This window comes from Spermophilus citellus (genome assembly GCF_964194105.1).
Source record: "Spermophilus citellus genome assembly, chromosome: 5".
In the NCBI taxonomy this organism is placed as follows: domain Eukaryota; kingdom Metazoa; phylum Chordata; class Mammalia; order Rodentia; family Sciuridae; genus Spermophilus; species Spermophilus citellus.
In genome coordinates this window covers 21409206-21434803 of record NC_138186.1, presented here as the reverse complement: position 1 = coordinate 21434803, position 25598 = coordinate 21409206, and the positions used below count along the sequence as shown (strand labels likewise).

At 44.2% G+C, this 25598-nt stretch overlaps 1 protein-coding gene and 1 long non-coding RNA gene across 4 annotated transcripts in view; one reads left to right on the top strand and one right to left on the bottom strand.

Moving 5' to 3' along the window:
- Positions 1 to 25598, bottom strand: part of SLC22A23 (solute carrier family 22 member 23) — a 187925-nt gene that overhangs the window by 77591 nt on the left and 84736 nt on the right. The window lies entirely within an intron of this gene.
- Positions 1025 to 14006, top strand: LOC308650215. Its single transcript, XR_014022279.1, has 3 exons — positions 1025 to 1528; positions 11018 to 11110; positions 12123 to 14006. It is a non-coding gene; the product is annotated as an uncharacterized lncRNA (long non-coding RNA).

Below are 25598 nucleotides of genomic sequence, written 5' to 3'. Positions count from 1 at the left end.
AAATGGTTCAGAACAACCCAAAGAATTTCTCCTGTGAAGTTAATGTGAAATTAAAATCTCAGTGTCTACCAACGACCATCCACTGGAAGGCCGCCATGCTGGCTCACCCCAGACCATCTGTGGCTGCTGTAGCCTTGGGCAGTGGACCTCGGGGGCCTGAACAGTCCCCAATCTTTACTTTCCAGCCCTTTCTAGAAAAATATGACCACACCTGCTGGGAAGCTTTGGTAGCTATGGTAGCTATGGGTTGGATTATCTGACTAATTTGTCAAATTGGTTGTCAGAGCAGGATATTTTAATCTCACTTCAGATTCTTACTGAAAGATCAGTGATATCACTTAAAAATGCAAATAGTGATTTAATTATGAGAGCTGATTTCTCCTGGGAGGCCAAGTTATCTCCACATCAGAGAGAGAATACAGAGGGAATTTCTCTGGGTAGCAAGGGAGGTGGCCTCTCTGCCTTTCCCACTCCTTTATTTTGAAGGGCAATAATCTAGAACCATCAAAGAGCATTTTAATTTTTAATGATCTTCTCTGATTGAGGCATTTAATTTGTGGTGGAAGAGAACGATTTTTTTTTTTTAAATCCCTTTTGAACCTATAATTGTGAGCCTGCACTTCCTCTACCAGAAGCAATGCCCGACCGGGCAGACTTGGAAAGGAATTGCACTTAAAATTCAAGAAACTGATGTCAGAAGAAAAGTACCCACAGGTTGGCTGTCAACAATGGCCTCCTATAAGACTGATGGCATTTGTGTAGAATTACAGGAAAAGAAAGTGTGAGCGGGAGAGCCTGCAGGGAGGGACCCCCAGCTTTTGTGAGGCCCACAGGGGGGATGGAAAAGAAATCTCCATATTAGCATTCTGGTCAGATGGCTCTTTGTCCACTGTAATCAGAGTATGGTGGAAAACGCCTGGCAAGTTAGCCTCTTGGAGCAGAAAGAGAAGGGCGAAGGAAGAGGGTAAGGGGTAATCTGAGGTTATGGGCTGGTGCTGGCAGAAAGACAAATGTCAGGATTTTATGGGGCTGGGGGTGGCAGAACTGGGCAACAGGTACCCATGCTGAGGCTCTGCCCTGAGAATGCCCTGTGGCGGAGCCCTCAGCCGGCTGCGCAGTCAGGGCAAGTGTGCAGGCACAGGCTGAACAGACGGCCCTTTCTGTGGCTTCCGGCCCAGCCCCCCTGTCCCTGCTGCTCCAGAAACCTCTCTCCTCTTGGCCCCTCTTGACTTGGCCTAAGAACATGCTGGCGGCCACTCTGAAGAGCAGTTCTGGGTCTCCTCCCCCACCCCACCTGTGCTCTGGAGTGGTCCTTACAGATGCCACATTGCTGCTATTTGGCACCAAGGAGACTTGGTGCTTCCTTGCGGACAGAATTAGGAGACCCAGGCTGAAATGAACTGGCATCAGAGATGCGTGCTCCCTGCGTGAGCAGTGCTAAAGAAAACAGCGCCAAAGCCCATGCTGTACTGGGCAGAAGAGGGAACCCCCTGGAGGCAGGGGATCCCCTAGTCCCCTTGGGACTGAGGTGAGCAGGAGAGCAAGGAGGGATGGTCTGGGTGGGCCCAACTGGCAAGGCTGCCCCTTTTCTGAAATCAGAGTCAAGGCCAAAGTGCTCAAAGTGCTGACAGGGCTGCTGAAGTCTGGAAGGGGTGGCGGGGGCCAAAGGGAACCACCCCAGAGCAGGAAGGTAGGGGGGAAGGCAGTTCTGGAAGAAGATGTGTAAGTGCCTCTTGACCTCCTGCTCGGACAGGGAAACCTACACACAAACACACACATAGACACGCTCAGACACAGAAACACATGTACACATATACAAACATATAGACATACATAGACACACATTCAAAACATTACAGACACACATACACACAGGTAAACACACACATGTAGACACAAACACAGACGTACACACGTACCTAGACAGATTCACATACAGACATACACACAAAAATGTACATATAGATACTCACGCATATAGACAGACATGTAGGCACACAGAAACACACATATATTCACACACTCACATACAGAGACCACATACCCCCCCCACACATATACTTATCACACAACTAGACATATACACACACTCACACCTACATATACACATAGACATCACACAAAAACAGTCACATAGTCATATATATACACACACACACACACACACACACAAGCACACACAGAGAGCTATATAAGCAGAGAGAGAGAGAGAGAGAGAGACACGGAGAGACACAGAGAGAGAATGCTTGCGTGTGTGCATGCCAAGTCTTAGCCATGACAGTGGTCTTAAAACAAAAAGGAAAGAACACCTGTTGTACAGATTTGATTTCTTCAGACTCCTATCTCCATTTTACTCTGTCTGTCCAACTTAAAATCAGAAACTTGCTATTGGGACTCACCTGAATCATGAAAAATGGACTCAATTGAGTCCTTAAATCATTTTAACCACAAATTGCCAAATTTCCTTAAGATCTGAGAATATGTGTTGTTTACTAGTATTCAAAAAAGAATTACCATTTTTATCATTAATGAGTGAGGCTTTTATTTTTTCACCAGGGATTGAACCCAGGGGCACTTAAGCCACATCCCTGCCTCACCCCTTTTTGAGACAGGGTCTTGCTAGTAAGGCTGGCTTTGAACTTGTGATCCTCCTGCCTCAGCACACCGAGCCACTGGATTATAGGTGTGCAGCACCATGTCTGGATGAGTGAGGAATTATTGCTAAGAAGGAAAAGCATATAGTAAAACTTAGAAACACTTTTAGGTCTAAGTGGGGACAGGTGGAGAGCCTGGTACCCATCAGGGTGCAGGTTAGACAGCCCACAGGACTTTCCTGTCACTATTAGAACCTCTGTGATCAGTCTGATTCCAAAAGCACTCTGTTGCTGAGGAACATGGTAAGAAGTCTTACTTAAAGATGAAGGTGGGAAGTAAATATTATCACTGTGCCAATATTGACAGGTCCCACAATGTTATCAGGAGATGTAAAGACTCTCTGTTTAATCTAAAGTACATATGAGAATCGCTACTTCCCTGTTCATTTCAGTTTAAATAGCTCCCATGTCCCCCCAACATCTCCCCTACAGCACCCCACCTCACAACCTGACTACACCCCTGCAGAACATTGAGACCCGGGCTTTGGGCTTTGCAACCTCACATTGCTGATTCAGGTTTACTAGGGTTTCCAAAGTCATATATACATAAACATCAGGAAAAGGATTCAACTGAAAATCAAAAGACCAAGGCTACTGGAACTTAGTTGCCAAATTACCAAATCGGTCAAATGCTACTTTCCCAGGTGGGGTACTATGCTTTCTTCTTCTCTTCCCAAAGCTAAAGCTCTGACTGATGTGGCTCCTCCTTGCCCAGCCACCCAATTGTACTCATATGATTTCTGGCTTCCAAGGTCATCCCCTCGATAGGGAGCCACTGTCTTTCTTATCAGAAGCAGATCCACTACTCCACAGGTGTTTCCTGGGTCCCCAGCACCAGCCCTGAACATGGCAGTACTGAGGAAGTCACATGCAAAGGCTCCTTCCAAATCCCAGGCCACTGGCTCTTCCAGTCTCCCACGGGCAGGTTGCCTTGCTTTTTCCTAAGAAGACATTAGGGGAACTCTCCTTGGTCAGGGTACCTGGATTCTCTGATGTGGACTCAGGAGTGACAGGCAGCTAAATCACCTTTCTCATAGGTGAACCTCCTTGGCAGGCTCAAATGGCTTATGGGAATTTTGGTGAAGTTCATAGAGGATCGATCTCTTCTTCTGAGCTGGCCTGGCCAAGATCAGAGCCACACAAAAAGATCAGGGGAACTTTCAAACAAGAAACACACACAGGCTCCCCCTTAGATCATATGGCACGATCCATTCCTCCCTGAGATAGGCAAGGATATTACTTTCTAGACATCTCAACGGTAAATTCAACAGGAAATGCACATTTACCAAGAAGCAAATAATTTCAGGGGATTTCCTTTCTCCTACCTTAGGTATACTTATATGAAGTGTGCTAGATAAACAAAAGAAAATCTCAAAGGTTTATATTTCCCACCATTGTCCTTACTGCATTCAGTATATGCCTCCACCACAGTCATGCCAGTACTGTGATCAGATTCACAGGAGACTCTAGGTACCTCAGGGGCAGCTCATTGTCTTTTCATCCTTGGAACCCTAGCACCCAGCAAGGAGTCAGGAATCGTTTATTAGTGGATGAACTAAATGGAAGAACTGGAAGAGGGTCTCTGTTTTTAAGTAGATGCTACAGGAACAGTATTAGGGAGAAGACAAGGAGTTGGAGATGTCAATTATCCATACCATCTGTTAGTCAGTTTCTGTTACTGTAACAAATACCTGAGATAACCAACATATAAAGAGAAAAGGTTTATTTTGTCTCACAGTTGTGGAGGTTCTAGTTTATGGTCACTTGGTCCAATTATTTTTAGGTCCATGGCAGCACATTTATGCCAGAGCATGTGGTGAGGCAAAACTACTTACCTAGAGCAGAGAAGTGAAAGAGAGAGGAAGAGGAAGAGGTTAGAGTCCCATGGTCTCCTTCAAGGGCACATGTCCAAAGAACTAAGACTCCCACTGGGCCCTGCCTCTTAGAGTTTCCACCACCTCTCAACAGCCCCATCCTGGGGACTAAGACTCTAACACATGGGCCTTTGGGAAACACTTTAGATCCAAATTATAGCATCATTTCTAATTTCTTAACTAATCAGTCAATTAAAAAAAAAATCAGCAAAAATCTACAATGGGAAGGTACTACGCCAGGTCAGGACCCTGTAATCAGTTGTTGAATCTCATAATTCAATATTATCTTTTTTTCCATTAATCTCTTTCCCTTCCTGTCAATTAAGCATGTAGCCTTACCAGATGCAGAGGTGCATGCTTGTAATCCCAGTGGCTCAGGAGGTTGAGGCAGGAGGATCACAAGTTCAAAGCCAGCCTCAGCAATTTAGCAAGGCCCTAAGCAATGAAGTGAGACCTTGTCTCAAAATAAAAAATAAAAAGGGCTGGGAATGTGGTTCAGTTGTTAAGTGCCCTTGAGTTCATCCAGGAGAAGAAAAAAAAAAAAAAAAAAAAAAGGCAGCAACACAGAGGAACAAAGTACTGATCTAAGGGCCAGAGCTACAGGGTTGATTTCACATGAAGCATGTAAATGCCTTTGTGCTGTAAATGAGCAACAGGAAAAACAAAGAGGCCCATATTATTGAGTTTACAAAAACCAAAATCCACTAGTGCCTCTCCACATGATAGTATTCAAATTCTTTGAGTCCCCATGCTTCACCCTCTCTGTAGTAACTACCCTCCTCAATTAAAACCATAATCTCCCTCCAAACATGGACTTGCAGCTCTTCAAACACAATAGGATGGAAAGAGAGGCCTTGGTATCATCTGTTTCCTCATCTTCAAACTGACAATTAGAAATCAGAGAGCCCGAGGAAAGAGACTGACAATATAATGTGCAATAAGATGCCCAATAAAGGAAAAGAGAGGAAGATAAATGTCCTGTTGATCAATTCCTTCTATCCTATTCCTGGCAACACAGCAACCTGTCCATAATCAAAAAGAAAGAAAAAAATATCTATAAGTGTGTGCTTGTGTGTGTACACATCCGTGAAATTTCTTCCTCTTGCCATTTGTAAAAGGAAAGGAAAGATGTTTAGAGGTTGCTGGGCAGAGAGAAGTTCCTGCATGCAATAAAAGTTCATTGCAAGGTTATTGCTATTGAGAGTTTGGGTTTGGTCTGGGCCTTCCGGCCCCACTCCCTCCACCAGTCCCACTCAGAGGCTCCAGAGCTGGGCCATGCTGTTGCCTGGGCTTTCCTTTCTGTGCTTTCCACACTTCGACATGGCAGAACCACATTATTTTTCTGGGTTATCTTACTACTTTCCTTTGCATTTCTAAAGTCATGGACACAGAAGGCCTAAGCACTCATTCCATCCGGTGCAAACCCCCATTGTCAAAGTGGACATCACATTGGCCTCTTCCTTCTACCCCTGACCACAGGGAGGAGCCTCCCAGAAGAGAATGCTGAGCTCGAGAAAATTAAAAAAAGAAAAGTTCAGAAGGGCAAATGCGGGAAGGTGTCATCTATATGAAATGTTTTAAAAGGCAAAGTGGTACAGTACGATGTTCTAGACGCGGCGTGGGGACAAATACAGATGTGGTCAAACTAAAGGTAAATTGTAGGGAGGAAACATAGCCAATAAGGGGCAGCGGTGGCTTTTGGACAGAGAGAGGTGAAAAGAGGGGTGGGAGGCCTCCACGGTATTAATGAGACTTTGTTTCTGAGGCCCCAGAAGTTTTTCACAGCTAATAATAAAGGAAATCAAAGCCTGCATGCTCTTTCTGGAGCACCTCCCTGCAAGCATGGCAGCCCTGGGGTGTGGATGACTGCCGGCCACCGGAAACACTCAAAAGGAAGTGGTGAGCAAATAAACAGCTGACAGAATTGGCTCATAAAACAGCGTCTTCAATCCAACCTCAAGGTCTGCGAGGTTAAAGGACCACACCCCCCACCAGAGATGGCAGCCACCTGTGCCCAGGGGAAGGGGAACCTCCACCCAGGCAGCCTCTCCCTTCACTGTTTGCCTCTGAACATGAAGCTGAGCCTGAACTCAGAGTCTCCCTCTGGGCACTGTGCTGGCTTCTCCCTTGCACAGGGCAATTCTTCAGGACAGGAGACGTGGGTGTTTATTTCTGAGCTGGACGCGCTGGCCAGGACACCATCCGTGTGAAACCTTTCTTCCTGAGCCTGGGAGTTTGTTATAACCATGTCAACTTCCTCCTCATAGGTTTGGGGTTAAGGTCAAGCTGGCCAGGCCTCTGGGTTTTGAAATCTGCCCGAGATTTCAACAACCACCTACGATAAGGGCACCGTCACCCTTCAAAGCCTTTGTCGCTGCCTCACCTCGGAAGCCCTCAGCAAACCCTATAAATAAAGCTATCGGGTATTATCCCCATTTCCAAGATGGGAAACGGCACTTTCAAAGGGCAGCTTGTGGGCACAGAGGTGCAAGCAAGGCCTCTGAAAGAGGCACAGGCTTCTAGGTCCCCGTGGGAACACACGCTCCATAAGTATTAAGGAAACCTAGTGATAGAGACTGGAAGGGAAGCCAAGATGAATGAGAAACTGGAAACAGCAGGCGCTGTGTGAAATAGTCAGTTAACATAGTGCCCATGTCACACTCCTAGAGCCTCCGAAATCCGGCAGCATTTCAATGCCATGGGAATATTTACCATTGTTTTTGCCAAGCAAACTTTCCCCAACCTTAAACAAAGGTCAAGGGTACTGCAACACCCCTAGTGCAAACAGCCAGCTGGAGGACACTTCACAGCCTCTGCAAAGTCAGCTAATAATTATCCAGACAGCTTTCTTAGTTTATTTTAATGCAGGTGGCTTACCCATAGTACAAGAACGATTCCCTTATCAACTAGCATGAGGAAGTCACTTCAGGCCCAGAGTGGGGTTCTACTCACTGGATTAACCAGAGATCTTAACTCTTGAACTCCATCTACTGTGTCTACTTGTTTCAGAATACCAAACAGATGCCTAAAAGTGTGTCATAAAGAAAGCTCCTTGATTTAAGGACTGCATCTTTTTTTCAACACCCCACACTTTTTATCCCTTTGCCCATGGAAAACAGATGAAAATGGAACATGGTAAAGGCATCGCGTTCATTTATTCAGCAGGGATTAGGTCACAGCACAAGGCCGTGGAGGATGCCAAGAAAAACAAGCCACATCTCGGGCCTCAGCGGATGACAGTCTGAATGGGAGATACGTGACTCTAAGACATGACATGCTTCGTGTGATCCCGGTGTTGCAGGAATGCAAAGGAGGGAGCCAGATCCAAGGTAGAACTTCATCAAGGAAGCACCATTTAGATTTGGCCATAAAGGGAAAAGTAAATAAGACTGTCCTGCCTTGGGGTGGGGTGCATAGGGAAGGGGCAGGGAGAAGGCATCTCAGCAGAGGTGGCCAACTCCTGGACCAAGTCCTGCGCAGGAGGCCAGGAGAACAGGTCCTTCGTACAGACCAACTGCTGGTGGGAATATACATGGAAAAAATATGGAAAATAACATAGTCTTTCTGAGAAAATTAAAAATACAACTACTGTATGACCCAGCAATCCCACTTCTGAGTATACATCTAAAATAACTGAAATTAGGATCTTGAAGAGATGACTGTGCCTGTCTTCATATCATTGTTCACAATAGCCAAGATAGGGAACACTCTAGAGTCTATGGCTGGATGAATGGATTATAAACATGCAATGCAGTAATATTGAGTTTGAAGAGGAAGGAGATTCTGCCATGTTAGGATACAGAAGAACCCCAAGGGCATTATGCTCAATGAAATACAGCAGACACAGAAGGACAGATGCTGCATGATTTCATTTACATGAGGGATCTGAAAATAGGCAAATTCATAGAATCAAAGAGAGGAGTGGTCATCGCCAGAGGCTGGGGGTGGGGAAGCGGGAGATGCTCATCAGTTGGCATAAAGCTTCAGTGGAGTGAGATGAATGAAGTCTAGAGATCTGCTGTGAAACAGTCCACCTAAAAGTTACCATACTGCTTGTCCATTTAAACATTAGTGGAGAGAGTAGATCTCATGTTAAATGTTCTACCAACCATTGGAAAAAAAAAGTCCTCAGGAGAGTTTGTTTTATCCACCAATGAAAACGCCAGAAGGAATCACAGCTCCAGCAGGGATTGGAGCCTGGAGGGAGGTGGAGATTGCCACTTCAAAGGGAAGTGGAAACCGGGGCAGTGTCTGCTTTCTGTCATCTTGCACAATGGAACCACCATGTGCTATGTTTCCACACCAGCATTATGTCAGGTGTGCTCTACTGACGTCCAGTCCCAGCTCAGTCATTTAGAACACAAGGAGGACAGGGAGTCCAAATTATCCAACTGCACAAAGGAAACTACTTGGTTACTTTAGTGCCATGCAGAGATGGGTCAGGTAACATAGGCCACATCAGAATCACAGATGGTTTCAACTTAGAAAAGGATTGGCATTGAGAAGGGGGTGCAAGCAGCAAACCAGCTGAAACTCACTTTATTGTCAACAGGGCTAGAATGAGAACCTCCCCCGAGAACTCAGGCACTCGGGCAGACAGCAGACACTGCTGAGCTAAACAAGCTCGTGCCAACACATACATCCTTCATCACTGAGCCGTTCTTCTCAGGTCACACACATAAATACCCATCTGCACAAGTATCCAGAGCTCAAGTGTAAAACAAAATAGAAATCAACCAGCACATACAGATAGCCAACAAGCACGTGGGAAGATGCTCAGGGTCACTAATCATCAAAGAAATGCAATTCTAAACTACAAAAAGATACCACTTCACACCTATTAGGATGGCTATTATGAGAGAGAGAGAGAGAGAGAGAGAGAGAGAGAGAGAGAGAGAGAGACAACTACTGTTGCAAGAATGTGGAGAAATTGGAAACCAGCACATGGTTGGTGGGAACATAAAATGGGGCAGCTGTGAACAACAGATAGCAGTTGTATGGTGGGTCCTCAAAAAATTTAAAAATTAAATTATCATATGATCCAGCAATCCCACTTTGGGATATATATCCCAAAGAAATGAAAGCTGGGACTCAAACAAATATCTGCCCACCCATATCCAGAGCCGTATTATTCACAATAGGTAAAATTTGTAAGCAACCCAAAGTATCCATCAATAGATGAAAGGATAAAGAGAATGCATAGCTTGGTGCTGTACCACAGGTGGTGCACATCTGTAATCCCAGTGACTCAGGAGGCTGAGGAAAGAGGATTGCACTTCAGCTACTTAGAAAGACTCTGTCTCAAAAGTAAAAACTAAAAAAAAGGACTAGGGATGGAGCTCAGTTGTAAAGCACCCCTGGGTTCAATCCCTAGTACACACACACACACACACACACACACACACACACACACAGTGGAATATGATTCATCCTTAAAAAGTAGGAAATTCTGCTATGACATCATGAGGACATCATGCTAAGTGAAATAAGCCAGTCACAAAAGGACATTATTGTATGATTCTATTTATATGAGGTTCCTAGAATAGTAAAATTTCTAGGGATGGAAAGCAGAATGGGGGCTGCCAGGGGTTGTGAAGAGGGAAATGGGGTACTGCTGGAAACAGAAGTGATTGACAGACTTCACTGCATTGCCATTCTCGGGGCTCACATCTCCTACATGTCTTAAAATAGAGGACTGTGTTCTCACAGTCAGATTTTAGGTACTGGATCAACAGCAGAGGAAGGTTGTTTCAGGGTCTCTGCATGCACTTACTGTCACTTTGACATATATCTCCACATCTATGTCCATTGCTCATCTTCCCCAGACACTATCCCATTACTTAGGAAACAAAAAGCCATAAGCTGGTTCAAGGGAGCTCAGTGATGGAGACATGGTAGATGTGCAGACACCCCACCCTGCAGTGGGGGCTCAGATACAGAGACCTGTGCAGACACGGGGGGCCCAGGTTGAGCTGCCGGGGACAGCAGCAGCCAAGGGTAGGAAGGCTTCTCTAAGGCAAGGCTACTGGAAGTGGGGAGGGGATACACCAGGCTCAGAAGGGCTGGATCAGCAAGGGACTATCAGGACACCTGCATTGCAGGGGAGCTCAGGAGGCCAGAATCTGTGTCCAGGCCACAGAAAACATTCCATAATTTACATTCCTATAGTTCATGCATTTTCTATTTCTACCCTTCTTTTATATGAAACTCAGGATAAACTGTTCAAATCACACTTTAAGATCCCAGTCAACTTTTGATTCCAATCAGGTCTTCCCTTTCAGAGGCCTCACAGTGGCATCTCACAGAACACGTTCTCTGTAGTGCTTTTCTACAAAAAACAAAAGCAAAAACAGCAAAACCCACCAAAAAACCAACCAAACAAACAAAAAAACAAGAAAAAAGGTGCTTGAGGAGGTGGGGTGTTGGGATCCCAAGTCCTGCCTTTTTAAGGATCCTGGAGGTTTTGATATCACTTTGTATCTTTTAAAGGCTTGGATGATTCAATCTGTGCTAAAGACTCTTCACTGGCATCCTGTCTCCTGGACTGGAACTCATTCGCCTACAACGGTATTACACAGCCAGGTAAGAACCAATGTCGTAGGCAGGGAGCTGTTTCAATTTCAGCAGCTGGGAGAGGTCACAGAGGCTGGAGATCTGAGAGGTGGTGACTCCAACTGCTGTCATTTCCAAAACTGTGGAAGTTGGGGGCTCCAGAAGAATACTGCTATTTCCAATTTCATGGCAGGCAAGTTGCTGTCTTCCTGTATTAGCAATACCTCACTATTACTTGAAACCACATTCTAACACACAGCCCTGCGAACGGCACGCCCACGTGATCTAAGAAAAAAAAACACTTGATAGGTTGGTTTCCCAGTACCGTTTCTGTTCAGTTGCGACAATGTTGGGGTCAAAAAAAATGTAAGGCCATCTTGATAGATTATAAAGGAATTTTTGAATAAATATTTCTATATTGTGAAGGAGTGTCATCCCTATGTTAGCAGCCAGGGGCATGAAGATAGTCCCTACTCTGGCCCAGGAATCACAATCAGATACAGAAAGTGCCACAAATCCAAGTATTACTCGACTCTATGCTAATTGTTAAAAAGATCCCAGAAATGGAAGAAACTTACTGGAATACTCCCATGTACCTTTCTTGGACTTGTTTACTTTTATCAGCAAATTAAAAAAATCACTGAGGTCCTTTTGTGGGGAAAAAAAATGTTATCTGGGTTAGAGACATAGTTCATCACTACAGCACTTGGCTTGCAAAAATGAGGCTCTGGATCAATCCTCAGCACCAATAAAATAAAAGAAAGTTATCATCTTAAAACGTGCTTTAAGAAATAAACATGCATGTATATTAGTCAGGCATTGCAATGCCTACCGATCGAACACTTCCCTGACTCAACAGTTGTTAAAAAGATGTGGGGCCATGATCTTCCTGAATTTTCCCATGGACCTAGGCTCCATGGGATCAGGATTAATGATCAGGGCAAAGCCCCACCCCATCTTATGAAAAAGATAATACTGGAATGAAACCTGGGCCTAGTGGAGACCTCTAATTGTCATCCACAAATCTTGTCTTTCTTCCTAGAGAGAATGAGGAATGCAGCAGAGAAGCCCAGCCTCTCCACACCTAGAGGAAGGCTGCAAGGCCCAGAAGCATGCAGACCCCCGAGGCTCTCAGAGGGGAAACAGAGTGAGTGCAGCCTGTAAGGACCATCCAACAAAGACTTTGAGGGCAGGAGGGATGGGAGGGCAGGGACAGTCCTGGGCCGGGTTCTGCTGTGGGCTGACCTCTTCATTTCCATGTGCATGTATAAATGAAATATTAAACAGGCTGAGCCAATTAGCAGCCTTTCAATTGCACTTGCTCAGAGGCCAAGGAAGCAAGTTTTGATCCGTAATCCCACTTGAATCACTCACCCCTTGGTGGGGAACAGATTCCTTTCTTGTGTGAGAATTTTGCTCATCCAACTTCCCATGACAATGTCAGCCCCTGCCAGGCCCACGGTGTCCAGCTCTGGAAGCCCACAGCCTATGCTACAGCAGGTGATGTCCCCGTGCTGAAAATGTCTACCCCAGGCCTTTCTTTGTACCCCTGCAACGGTCCTGTAGCCACTGCCTATAACTCCAGATGAGTGTCAGAAATGCGCTCTCCATCTGGTGAGGACGTGAACTATAGTGCGCTCAGGGAGTGGCACATGTTCTGTGACTGATGTTCTTGCTCTTTCAAAACCAAACCTTCCACCAAAGCCAGTTCTTTCTTCCTGCAGCTCTGACTTCGGTGTTCTCACCTAGCACAGCCATGGGAACCTTGGGGACTCTGTCCCAGGGGCCAGGCCACCAGCCAAAACAGGATGTAAGACAGGCCCAGCTGGGGTGCTGCAGATGAGGCAGCCTTCTTCCTTGGGAGCCAGAGATTCCTCCTGGATACAAGCTAAGGCGGGGGGGGGGGGGGGGGGGGGCGGACACGTGAGTAGACAGAAGGAGGGACAGGCAGGGATGCAGCTCATGCAGGCACAATCCTCATGCATGGCCCAGCAATCTCTCCTCAGATCCAGTGTGGCCCAGGGTGGGTACCCAGGGGCTTGTCTGGGACTCTCCAGAAGAACTGTCACTTTAAAAACAGCCTCACATGCCAGCCTGGTCCTTCCTCGCTTCCACACCTGCCTGCCCTGAGAAAAGGAAGGGGTGCTTTTCTGGGGCCTGCCACTTGCTCCAGTGGGCCTTACTGGAAATGCATAGCAGTATAGGGGTGCAGGAGATGAACTGGGCCCACCCACCACCTGGGATGTGTCGGCTAAGACTAAGAATCTGGCCTGAAGACAGTCAGAGCCCCTGAAAGGTCATGAAGCAGAAGAGTGACAGGATGGATTTGGGTTTCAAAAGATCATTCTGGCTGGGGAGTGGAGAGGGAGGAGGGGGAGGGTGAAAAGGTGAGAGGTCCCAGGAGCAATCCAAGATCTGGGAGCCCAAGGGAAATGAGGATCAGGCACAGGGTCTGCTGTGAGTGCTAAGTTAATAAACTGCTCCTGTTGCTGATGGCCGTGCCCCCATCCCTTGTTCTGATTGGGAAAATGCAGCAGGAGTCCACAGAAAGCCATCTTGGTGTGCTGCTTAGACAACAGAGTAGGATTTCCTAAAATTCTGGCTGCAGATCTGATCCAATCAGTCACCAAGTGTTTTCTGAGCTCCATGGTGTGCCTGGTGCCTTCTGGGTGAGCGAGCAGAGCTGATGGGGACATGTGCCCTGGTGCAGCACAACAGCCTCGACTTAATAGGTTTCTTTAGATTTATACACTGAAGAGCATGGATTAGATCTATAACCATGGAGACTATCTATCCTGAGTGTTCTAGGATAATCCCATTAAAAATATTCTTTTCTGTTGTTACCATAGGACAAGGGTTGGAACATGTGTTCTATTGTGTGTGTGTGTGCGTGTTTTCCCTCAAAAATTCTAAAGCATTAAGACAAAAAAACAGCAATCTGTATACGGGGTAAAAATGGGAGTTCATAATCCACTTGAATCAAATGTATGAAATATGATATGTCAAGAGATTTGTAATGTTTTGAACAACTAATAATAGTAAAATAAATAAAGAAAGAAAAAAAAAAACAATAGTCATCCTGTCCATCCTTACCCTTAAATCTACTGGGAACTTTAGAGGCAAAGGGAAAGAGAAGCCAGAAAACTTATCTTTTGAACAATGTATTAATTTGTCAATCAAAGACATGTTGGTTTCTATTCTTTGATTCACTTTATTTTTCTCTAGCTCCTTTAACTGGTCATAGTAGATATGCATGAATTAGACTGTTGATGGCATCATTGAAGAGTAGAAGGAACATTGGGAGGACCATGGACATCAGAGTTGGAAAGATGAGTTCTGAGCCATGATCCCACCATGCCAGGGCTGAGTGGTCTAGGTCCACCTTTTAAACCTCAGCATTCCCATCTACTAAATGGTGTTGAATATTTGACTCACAGTGCAGTGGGGGCATCTGGGTTAATAGGGGCTCAGTGCCTAGAACAGGTTCTGATTCAATCAACAATGTATCACTTTGTTACAGCTAGTATCACCAATAGCATACACAAACTAATTTTTCCTGAGTTATTTGCTTCTCAAAATATCTCAGGTGAAAAATCTCAGGAGGTTGGTTCCAGGACCCCTCAGAGTTATCTAAAACCTATGGATGTTCAAGTCCCTTATACAAAATGGTATAGTATTAGCATAGAGTATAGGATATCTCCTCCTGTCTACTTCAAATCATCTCTAGCTGATGTACAATAGGAATGCTATGGAAGTAGTTGTTATATTGTTCAGGGAATAATAACAAGAAGAAAAATTCTTGCACATGTTGAGTACAGATGCAATTTAAAAAAATATTTTCAATCTGAGTTTGGCTGAATTCATGGCTACAGAGGGCCAACTGTACTTCTACATGATTTATATTATTGCTGAAGTCTAGAAAGCTGGCTCAGAACTCTTCCACAAGCAAAACATCAGCTCAAAATATCAGTCTCAGCAACTAAAGCACATGGCTAAATAATTCACCTTGTAAACATCCCCAGCAGAAGCCACCATCCCTTAGGGGCCAGGGATCTCAGCAATGATGGGTAAAACCCAGCTCAAGCAAATGGTCTCTGCCTCCCACTCCACCCTCTTCTCAAAATCCAAACTTTGTTGAGATTGTCAGCATTGCTCCACTCACCTAGCAAAAATCCCTCCAGATACTTCCTCTAGAAGGAAAGGAGAGGGGGCTGTCATGGAGTCTCAGGCATTGAGCAGATGAACAGGATCCAACTTATCTGAAACTGGTGACCCATCATTCCAGGGGCCCCATGGAACTCCTGCTGAAGTACCTTCTGCCTCCACCAAGCATCTCTGTGAATGCTTCCCTGAGGTCACATAAGTTTGGGTGGCAAAAGCATTGGTCCATGGCCTTTAGATGGTCAAAGCTCATTTCTAAAACAGTGCAGCAATCAAAGTATACAGTGAAATGAAGGGTCAGGCTGATGCCTCTATTGCATGGCTTTACAGTGTGGGCTTATCACTGCCCCAGGAGGAAAGAACTTAAGCTGCCCCCCAGATGAGGAAGCTCAGGCTCACGGAGGGGAGTTACCTTTCCATTTCCTGAAGCCACATAGCTAGCAGTGGCAGAAGAAGGACTTGGAATGATCCTAGGTGCAGTTTTCTTTCTTTCTTTTTGATTTTTTTTTAAATAAATGACAGTGGAATGCATTACAATTCTTATTACACATATACAGCACGATTTTTCATATCTCTGGTTGTATATACAGTATGTTGACACCAATTCATGTCTTCATACATGTACTTTGGATAATGATGTCTCTCACATTCCACCATCATGGCTAACCCCCTGCCCTCTCCCTTCCCCTTTCACCCCTCTGCCCTATCTAGAGTTCATCTATTCCTCCCATGCTCCCCCTCCCTACCCCACTATGAACCAGCCTCCTTATATCAGAGAAAACATTTGGCATTTGTTTTTTGGGATAGGCTAACTTTACTTAGCATTATCTTCTCCAACGCCATCCGTTTACCTGCAAATGCCATGATTTTATTCTCTTTTATTGCTGAGTAATATTCCTTTGTGTATATATGCCACACTTTTTTTATCCATTCATCCACTGAAGGGCATCTAGGTTGGCTCCACAGTTTAGCTATTATGAATTGTGCTGCTATAAACATTGATGTGGCTGTGTCCCTGTAGTATGCTGTTTTTAAGTCCTTTGGGCATAGACTGAAGAGAGGGACAGCTGGGTCAAATGATGGTTCCATTCCCGGATTTCCAAGGAATCTCCATACTGCTTTCCATATTGGCTGCACCAATTTGCAGTCCCACCAGCAGTGTATGAGTGTGTCTTTTCCCCCACATCCCCACCAACACTTATTGTTGTTTGACTTCTTAATAGCTGCCATTCTGACTGGAGTGAGATGATATCTTAGTGTAGACAAGGACCTGAACAGATACTTCTCAGAAGAGGATATACAATCAATCAACAAATCTATGAAAACATGTTCATCATCTCTAGCAATTAGAGAAATGCAAATCAAAACTAGGTGCAGTTTTCTAATGGCTTCTGTGTTGTAGGAGTCATGACTATGCATTAGTATTTAAGGATTCGTCACATAAAAAGAAAAAGGGACGTACTCCCTCCCCCTCTCGCCAAAGCCCCCAGTGATGCTGACTGGGACTCACCCTTTTCTTTGATTTAGAAAAGGGAAAAACCCAGGCACTAGTCTCTGTTGTTCTCACTGGGTTGAGCCATGTTTTCCTGACTGCTAAGTTCTGTTTGGCTTTCTCAGCCTCCTCCAGAAACCTCTAGCTTACTGCCTCATCAGCAGCTGACCAAGAGGTTCATTGTTTTCATTTAGTGTGAGGTCGAAGTGACTAAGGGTGGAGAGCAAAGGGGAGAGGCCTTGTGGATTGGGAAGTCACAACTACGTATTCACTTCCTGCCTCCTTGGACAAATCGTGTTTTCTGGGAAACGGGCTTATTTGAATCCTTGTCTCTATGTGACAAAGAACTTGATGACATCCACATCTTAGAAATGTGTTCCCCTCTCTGGCTCTTCACATTGTGTCTTCCACATGGTCCCAGTGTCAGTGACAACATAAGTAAGGCTCCCACAAGGTCCTCATCCCTTGTACTCAAGCACAGCTCCCCTTGGATGCTGTCTTAGTCTGTTTTCCATTGCTATAACAAAATACTTAAGACCAGGTAATGTAGAAGGTATAGAATTTTATCTGGCTCAAGATTCTGGGAAGTCCAAGAGCAGAGTGCAGCATCTGCTCAGCATCTGGTGAGGGCCTTCTGGCTGCTTCACAGCATGGCAGAGGGCATCACACGGGGCAAGAGAGAGAGCATGCCAGCTCAGGTTTCTCTCCTGTTCTTATAAAGCCACTAGTGTCATCCTGGGGGCCCCAACCTTATGACCCCATCTAACTCTGTTTACTTTCCAAAGCCTCCCTCTCTAAGCATCATTAATATATTAATTGGGGATTAAGTTTCCAACACATGAACTTTTAGGGACACATTCAAACCATACTAGCCACATAACTTTCAACCTCAGATCCAGAGATGTGCTTTACGGATACCCACAAAGTCACTTTAATTTTACATAGAACTATGCGTGTGTGCACGTGGGCAGACGTGCAAATGCATACATGTGTGAGACATGCAATTTTCCAACGGAAAGACCCTTAGCTTTTATTGAATTCTGGAAGGGGTCTCTGACCCAAAAAGAGTCACAAGTATTGCTTTAAAAAGTGCTTTCATTTCTGTCAAATCAGTCAAATTTCAACAAAAAGTGGGTCAGTAATTAAAAGCTGAAAAAAGTCAAGGATGGGCAATTTAATCTGTAGGATTTTAGGGAAATGAGAAAAAAAATCCTCCAACATGATAAGTTATGCAAAAGAATTGCAATAGAATGGGACCCACTCCCCATTCTGTGGAAGGGGTGGGACAAGAATTACACAAATCGGGGAAGAGAACAGGATTGGGAGCAATACCAGAAGAGGAAGGCCTGCACAGGCCTAGGAAGCAGGGTTCTATTTCCAAGACGTATGTTGTTCAAAAGGTGGGTTCTAGGTGCAGCTTATATAGGCTGTACACCAACTCCTAGTTTTACTTAATCCTACAGAAATAAATGTGTTCGTGGCCCAGAAGTCCTGGTATCCCCTCTGAGCCAAACCTGCTGATACGCCAGAATTACTCAAAGTGATGAGCTAATTAAAATTCTATGGTCTTTCCCAGAAATGCCTCTATTTTTAACCTAATTCTGACTGTCACTAGAGTGTGAGGTTTATATATTTTTTTAAAAAATACTTTTTTTCCCTTCTTAATACTCTCATGAATAATTCAGTTTCGCTGATAATTTCTTCAATCCTTCAAGCATTTCTTCTAAAGAGAGATGGGGACCTTCCCAGGCAGAAGGGCAGAGGTACAAGCCATGTGAATCCTTGTACCTCACCTTCCAGAGTCCCTAATTACATATAAAGAATACAAAAAGGAAAAAAAAAAGGTGAGACACAAAGGACTATAGCCCTAGAATTCTAAAACTCACCCTCAACTCCTTATAATTTTCCTCTAACCCTATGTTCAGGACCTTATGCATCTTGCAAATGTTTTCCTAAAGTTCATGTGCAATTGCTTATTAGAAATAATAGTACAGCTGGGGCTGTAGCTCAGTGGTTTGATCCCCAGCACTACCAAAATAAATAGATAGGAATAATGATGTAAATGTACATTTAGGTTTTTAAAGGCTATGTAAGGATTTTAGACCACTTGCCATTGAAATGCTTCATATATTTAAGATTGTGTGTGTGTGTAAATGATGTTGCTTCCATATTAGAGATGGTTTTCAATACATTTCAAGCATGACTTGTTTTCTTGTGAAAATTCCTCTTACATTTAGACATGTCTCCATTTTCAAAAGGAAAAAAAAACCTCAGTACACAGTAAGCCCAATTAATTTTTGTTGAGCATCATACTTTTCTTTTAAGAGAAAGAGGCAAATTAAAAGGAGATAAATGGGATCTTTATCAGGATGACTGTTGGAGCACAGCTGTGCAGGACTCGGCTGAACTTTATGGAATATACACTTGCATTTAAAAAAAAAAATGCTTTGGCTGGGAATTTGTTTTCCCCTACATTTATTTTCTATTCTATCCTATTGCTTTTTTTTTTTTTTGCCACATCTTAGAAGGCAAAACAAACAAACAAGTTAAAAAGTTTTCTAAGAATTATGCTTTCTTGGGAGATGACATAAAGGGAAATTATTTAACAATGCAATGAAATGCCTAAGGCAGGAGGATTGCAAGTTCAAAGGCAGCCTCAGCAACTTAGCGAGGCCTTAAGAAACTTAGCAAGACCTTGTCTCAAAATAAAATATAAAAAAAGGTATGGGTATGTGGCTCAGTGGTTAAGCATCCCTGGGTTCAATCCCCAGTACCAAAAAATAAAATAAAATAAAAAATCAAGGTTTAGAGAACTTGGCTCTTGGTCCTCGAGGAAACTTGAGTCTCACGGGGCAGAGGGGATGTAGGTGGTCTTCCAAGCACAAGTGACTCTGCTCTTGATTCTAAATTTGTCTGAACCTTTTTCCACATAGGCGTAAAGAGCAGGGCTCTCTTCTGTTATAGCTGTAAGCTCTGGATAAAATCCTAGGTGTGTTGGGAGGTCAGCCCATGGCTATGGCCAGTTGGGCTGGCTGGTCTAAAGCTTCCTGTGTTCACACACTGGACCTCTAGGTGTTACCCCGCCATGGGCAGCTCCTTTGAATGCTCAGCATTTGGAGCTCATCTCTCTTGCCTCTTGCTTGTTTGTGGCCCTTGTACTCACACCTGGTACAAACTCCACATTGTGCAAACCTTTACCACGACCTTGAGCTTGCCTACATTTGCTGACCTTGTAAACATTTAATGCAGAGAAAATGTTGATTGTGGTTTAATTTCCATAAATTGATTGATCTCTTGAAACCAATAGGGCTTTCAGAGCCCATTAGGGGCTCACTTCTCTGTAGACCTGCTGAAAGGACTCCTGACAGCTGGACCCTACTGCCACCTGTGTGTGGTCCTATTGCAGCCCAGCAGCCTTCCAAGGGCTGATACTCAGGGAACCATTAAGTGTTCATATTTCTGAAATATCTCCCACCTGAGATTTTATTTGCCTATTCAGCTGCTCTGGGCAACGTGCCCTTGTTCTTCAGAGTCACGTGATTTTATTTATTTACTCTTCAAAAAATCCTGCAATACAAATATGAACTTATTTGCAAAAGCATCTTGGAGAGTCGCTGTAACTGGCTTCTTCTCCTTGAGCTGATGAACATTTCATTTTGATGTTTATCTGGTGTCATGGTAACTGGCAAGACTTGAGATTTACTTTTCAGACTTAGAAATGATCACAGAAATTCAATTTAGTGAATGCTCACTGAGTACCTACCATGTGTGGAAGAAAGAAAGATCAATCTCTTTCCTCAAAAGGGCATGGATCACAGTGCTAAGGACTAGATCAGAAATTGGCAAACTTTTCAGTTGCCAGATGGCAACTATTTTAGGTGTGTCAGGCCACATGGTTTTTGCTGTGACTATCTGACTCTATCACTATAGAGCAAAACCCACTTTAGACTATAAGGAAACACATGAGCAAGGCTATGTTCTGATAAAAACTTTGTGGACACTGAGATTCAAATTCAATTAATTTTTTACCAGTCACAAATATTAATCTTTTGATTTTTTTCCAGCTATTTTAAAATATAAAAATCATTTGTTTCTCTCAGGTTATGCAGAAAAGGCAGCTGGCTGACTTTGGCAAGTGGGCTGGAGCTTAGACTTCTAGATAGCCTCTCTGAAGGCTCTGTGAGTGGAGGCAACTTGCCTGAACCTCTTGAGTCTCAGTTTCCTCATCTGTAAAGTGGGATGAGAATCTTTGTCTCATGGGATGCAAGGATTAAAAATTGAAACACAGAAAGCACTAAATGAACGCTAGCTGACCTCCTTCCTGGATCATGATAATAACAGTGAGGATGGCAACTACCCTTTCTCAACATTTTTTAGGTGCTATGTATATTGTACAGTGTTTTGTTTAGTCTAAGATGCCATTGATTTTAAGATGTCCTATTATTAAATGTAGCCCCAAGAAGGAAAAGGCTGTCCTGATTCACAAATGCTAAATTGTGTACATGTAAGGGGGAAGCAGGTGCATTTTAGAATCCAAGCCACACAGCCCCTTTCATCCCAAACCAGGAGGTAGGTGCTACTATCATCCCTATTATACAGATGAGGAACCAGAGGGGCACTCTCCAGTCTGTGCTCAAGAGCTAGGAAGTATCACTGGTGAGAAGTGGAAGCTGTCAAGCTGGTGCAGAGGCTGAGCTCCACTTCAAGGGCACAGACACCCGGGACAAGGCTGGAACAACTTGGAACTCTAAATACAGCACAGATGAGCCATCTCCTTGGTCGAAGGGGACCTGCACCAGGCCAGTCAGACAAGTCCCTCTGGTGCTTCAAGGTAGGGTGTGGATGCAGTAATAGATAACAGGAATTTAAACATGCAGACTAAAAATATCACTAACACCTAACACACTAACACCTAAGCCTGCAGGTTTGTCTTAACAGCCATCAGGAAAGGAGAGGAGTAGATAGGAAGAGCAGGCGTCATGGACAGAGGAGAGAAGGCTCCGAGACGTTTCTTGTCCTCGAGCTTTACTTTCTCACAAGAGAGGAAGGCATGCAGTTGTGGAGTCCGGGAACCAGAGACCGGCCTGCAGCTGCACGTACAGGTAGCATGACTGTAGGAAACCATGGTTCTCCTTGACTCTCCTCTCCTCAGGCACAGGGGGCTCAGGCATGCTCCAACCTCCAGGCTCAGGTGACACCATGCACAGCACAGGAAGCCAGAAACACCATATGGCTGTCAGGCCTGAGCCTTGGTGTGCACAGGGTGTAGGAAGATCCAGACCCCAATTCTCCCAAATTCTGCCTTGTTTTGCTCTCAAATCTTTTTCTCCCCATTATTATCTCACCCCCAAACACTTATGACCTTTTCAAAATATGCTGAGAGAGAATGAGCGTTTTTCTTCTTTCTACAAAACTCCAGTTACTTAAAAGAGCGCAGTGTGTAGCCTCAGCTTGTATTATTGTGCTGAAAGAAATTAACCTGGAAGTCCCGAGCCTGCTGTCTTTAGGAAGGCCTGGGTGCAGGCCACTGGCTGGCATCTGGGAACTTGGATTCTGGAAGGGTGCCTGTCATTCCCTGATAATGATGACAGGTTGGCGTGCTTAAATGTTCATACAAACAACGTGGAACATGCTTAGTATCTGATTTTCCCTCTGGGAGTCTGGAATTTTGGTATGCACAAAGCAAAGGTGCTGACATGGCCAGCCCCCAGTCCAATGTTGAGTGTTGGGCCTCTAGCATGTTTCCCCACTAGGCAGCGTTACCCACGGTCGCCTCAATTCCATGCCGGAGGAGTTAAGTGCACCCTGTGTGGCCCACTGGGAGAGGAATTGGGAGCTGGCCCCTGACCTCCTCTGGACTTGCTCCATCTGTTCTCTCCCTTTGCTGATTTTGCTCTGGATCCTTTCACTGTAACAAATCATCAGCATGAGGATGACTATCTGCTGCTGAGCACTGAGTTCTCCTAGTGGATCATCCAATCAGAGGGGTGGTCTTGGGGACCCTTGACACAGCCATCTTTTATCAACTCATTTTAGAATTCTGTCCTTCTGATATAGGCTGTGTGAGGCATAGTAAGGCCCTGGGGGAGAGGAGGCCTGTCTTATTCTACTGCTATATTTTGATTATTAAATGTCTTCCAAAGGTTCATGTGTTAAAGGCTTAGTCTCCAGGATGGCACTGTTGGGAGATTCTGTGGTCCTTTATCCTGTGAGCCTGGGAGGACCCTAAATCACTGGGGGTATGTCCTTGAAGGGGACTGTGGGATCCTGGCCCCTTTTTCTTTGCTCCCTAGCAAGGCAGTTTTGATCTACCATGCACTACAACCATGCTCCAGCCATGATGTGCTACCTCAGTACAGGCCCAAAGATAGGGGGCATATTGATTATGAACTGAAACCTCCAAATCTTTAAGCCAAAAAAAAAAAAAAACCCTTTTCTCTTTATAAGTTAATCATACCAGCTATTTTGTTATAGTGACAGAAAGCTGACTACCCATACACCGATTCTGAATGAAAAGGGCAGCAGAAGCCAGGACTAGGTTATTGATCCTTCCATTCAAATGTTGACTGAAGGCTCATTAAATGTTCAGGGAGAGATGAACATCATTATCTCTCGAAGGTGAATTCAGAGTGTCAGATGGGAAAACAGATATTCCAGGTGCCAGAAACAATAGAAGCAAAGTGCTGGAATTGACTTCCCAAATCTGAATGGTTTTTCTTATTTGTTCATCTGGCATTTGAGTTTCAATGGCTATGCTAGACTCTAAGCTGTGAGGTCAGGTTCAAACCTGGTGCATCTTTAGGTCTTTATGTGGCACCATGCTTTGCACTTGGTAAGTAGTCAGATGACATATGGATAGATGAGAATAACCATTCAGGACTGGGAGGTCAACACAGTCTAGCACTATGATGGCAGATTTTAGGGAACACCGCAACACTAATAGGGACCCCAAAGATAAGTTCCAGATATTCAGTAGGGAAAACTGGCATTCCAAGAGGCAATAACAACACACGCAAAATGTTGGAGCCAGCAATGACCATGATAAATTCAGGGATCAAGAGAAAGTTACATGGAACCAAGGGAGGGCTGCGGTGGAGTTGGGTGGAATCAAACAATGATGATGCTTAAGTGAAAAGCAAGTGAGTATGAATGCAATGAGGAAGAAAGTAACTTTGCTAAAGGTGACAATTTGGGAAGATGGATTTGGGGACAGCCTAGAGGAAAGGCTTAGAAGGATTGAAGCCCTGGAACAGTGGACGTAGCTGAGAAGTTCCTGCTAGGGTCTGAATATAACGTCAACCAACATGACAACCACATACACAATCAAGGTGTGTGTGCCAAAGTCAATACTGGAGTCTGCCCTAGTACTAGATCTGCTGCTAAGACATATGAGGTCTTGGAAGACATTCTTTCCCCCTTTATCTTTTTAGGATTCTAATAGATTCAGGTTCAAATTAGGGGTGTTAGCTGTGTCTTTAAAGAACATTTTTGAAGAGAAAGTGCATGGGCTTTGATACCTAATTAACACCGGTGGGTTCTTAAAAATATATATATAAGCGTAGAAAACTGAACAAACGCTGTTAATAATGATGGCAGTCAGGAAGCCTGGAGAGAAAACTGAAAGACGTTCTTTAATCACACAGAAATTATGCAAAAAGGAGAACAATCATCTCATAGCTAGAAGCATCGAGCCTTTCAATGACAATAAGCTAAGAGAAAAAAAAAGAAAAACTAGGGGAAGATTTTTTTGTTTAAATAAAACAAGAGGAAAATGAATCAGTTGATAGTTGGTTTACCCATCCCATTCATCATTTAATACTTTCAGTACTCCCAAGTTCAAAACAAACTACCCCCTGTCAAAATATTACTTATAAAACTGCCATGGAATCTGACAAATTCTCATGATTATATCTGAGCTCATTCTGTGTTTTGAAATGGAATATGAGCTACTGACCCTCAGGAAGCTAATTGCTTTTTAATATATTCAACCCAGCGAGGCATCCAACTAAGCCATTTGCTTACTACACAGGCGGTGCACTATAGTGAGCTTTATTGCCAGAATCAATATAGGCCAGTGGGCTAGGGCTGAGGCTATCACTGTGGGTGGAGATAGGAGTTCTGGGGAGAAACGGCTCAACCTATTTTCAGCAGAGGCAATTTATCACTTTGTGTACAGTATCTCTCTCTCTCCAGGGAGGGAATGTAAAACCTATAATGTGTAGACTTGTATTGAATATACGAGGCTGGTATTAAATATGACAGGATAGGCAATTCTGCAACTGGCCCCCTTCCAATTAATTATCTTGCCTTGGTTACCATTGGCAAAGACCAATTCCTGGCTTAATGGGGCAGAGAGAAGGGATATAGACATAAATGCCTATCAACCAACTCTATTCTTCTTATTAAGATATTCCCCATAGAAGAAATCACATGCCTATTTTGTTGACTTAAATTTGTCTTTCAAGTAGTTGGCAAATTAGGAATTTTAATAGCAAAAAATAAATTCATTTGGCGCTATGTGTATTTCAATTTCATTTCTAGCAGGCATTGGGAAGCCACTTATATATTTCATCTTTGAATATTTTATCACCATATACATTGCCTTGGAAAAAACATGTTGCCTTTGGGACAATGAAGATCCTGCAGGTTTTATTAGACCATCCTGCCAGGAAGAGCACATCAGTTCATACTGGTGCTGGCTTTAGCACGCACACGGCCATTGTGCAATCATTTCCAAGCGACATCCCCCAATGGGAAATGGGAGCAGAGACTGGCAACTCAGCTCCTCCACCTCCCTCTTCATTCTGATCTGAGCAATTCGTCTCACCACTGCAGTGCCTCAGCCAAACAAGGCCAGCGCTCAAC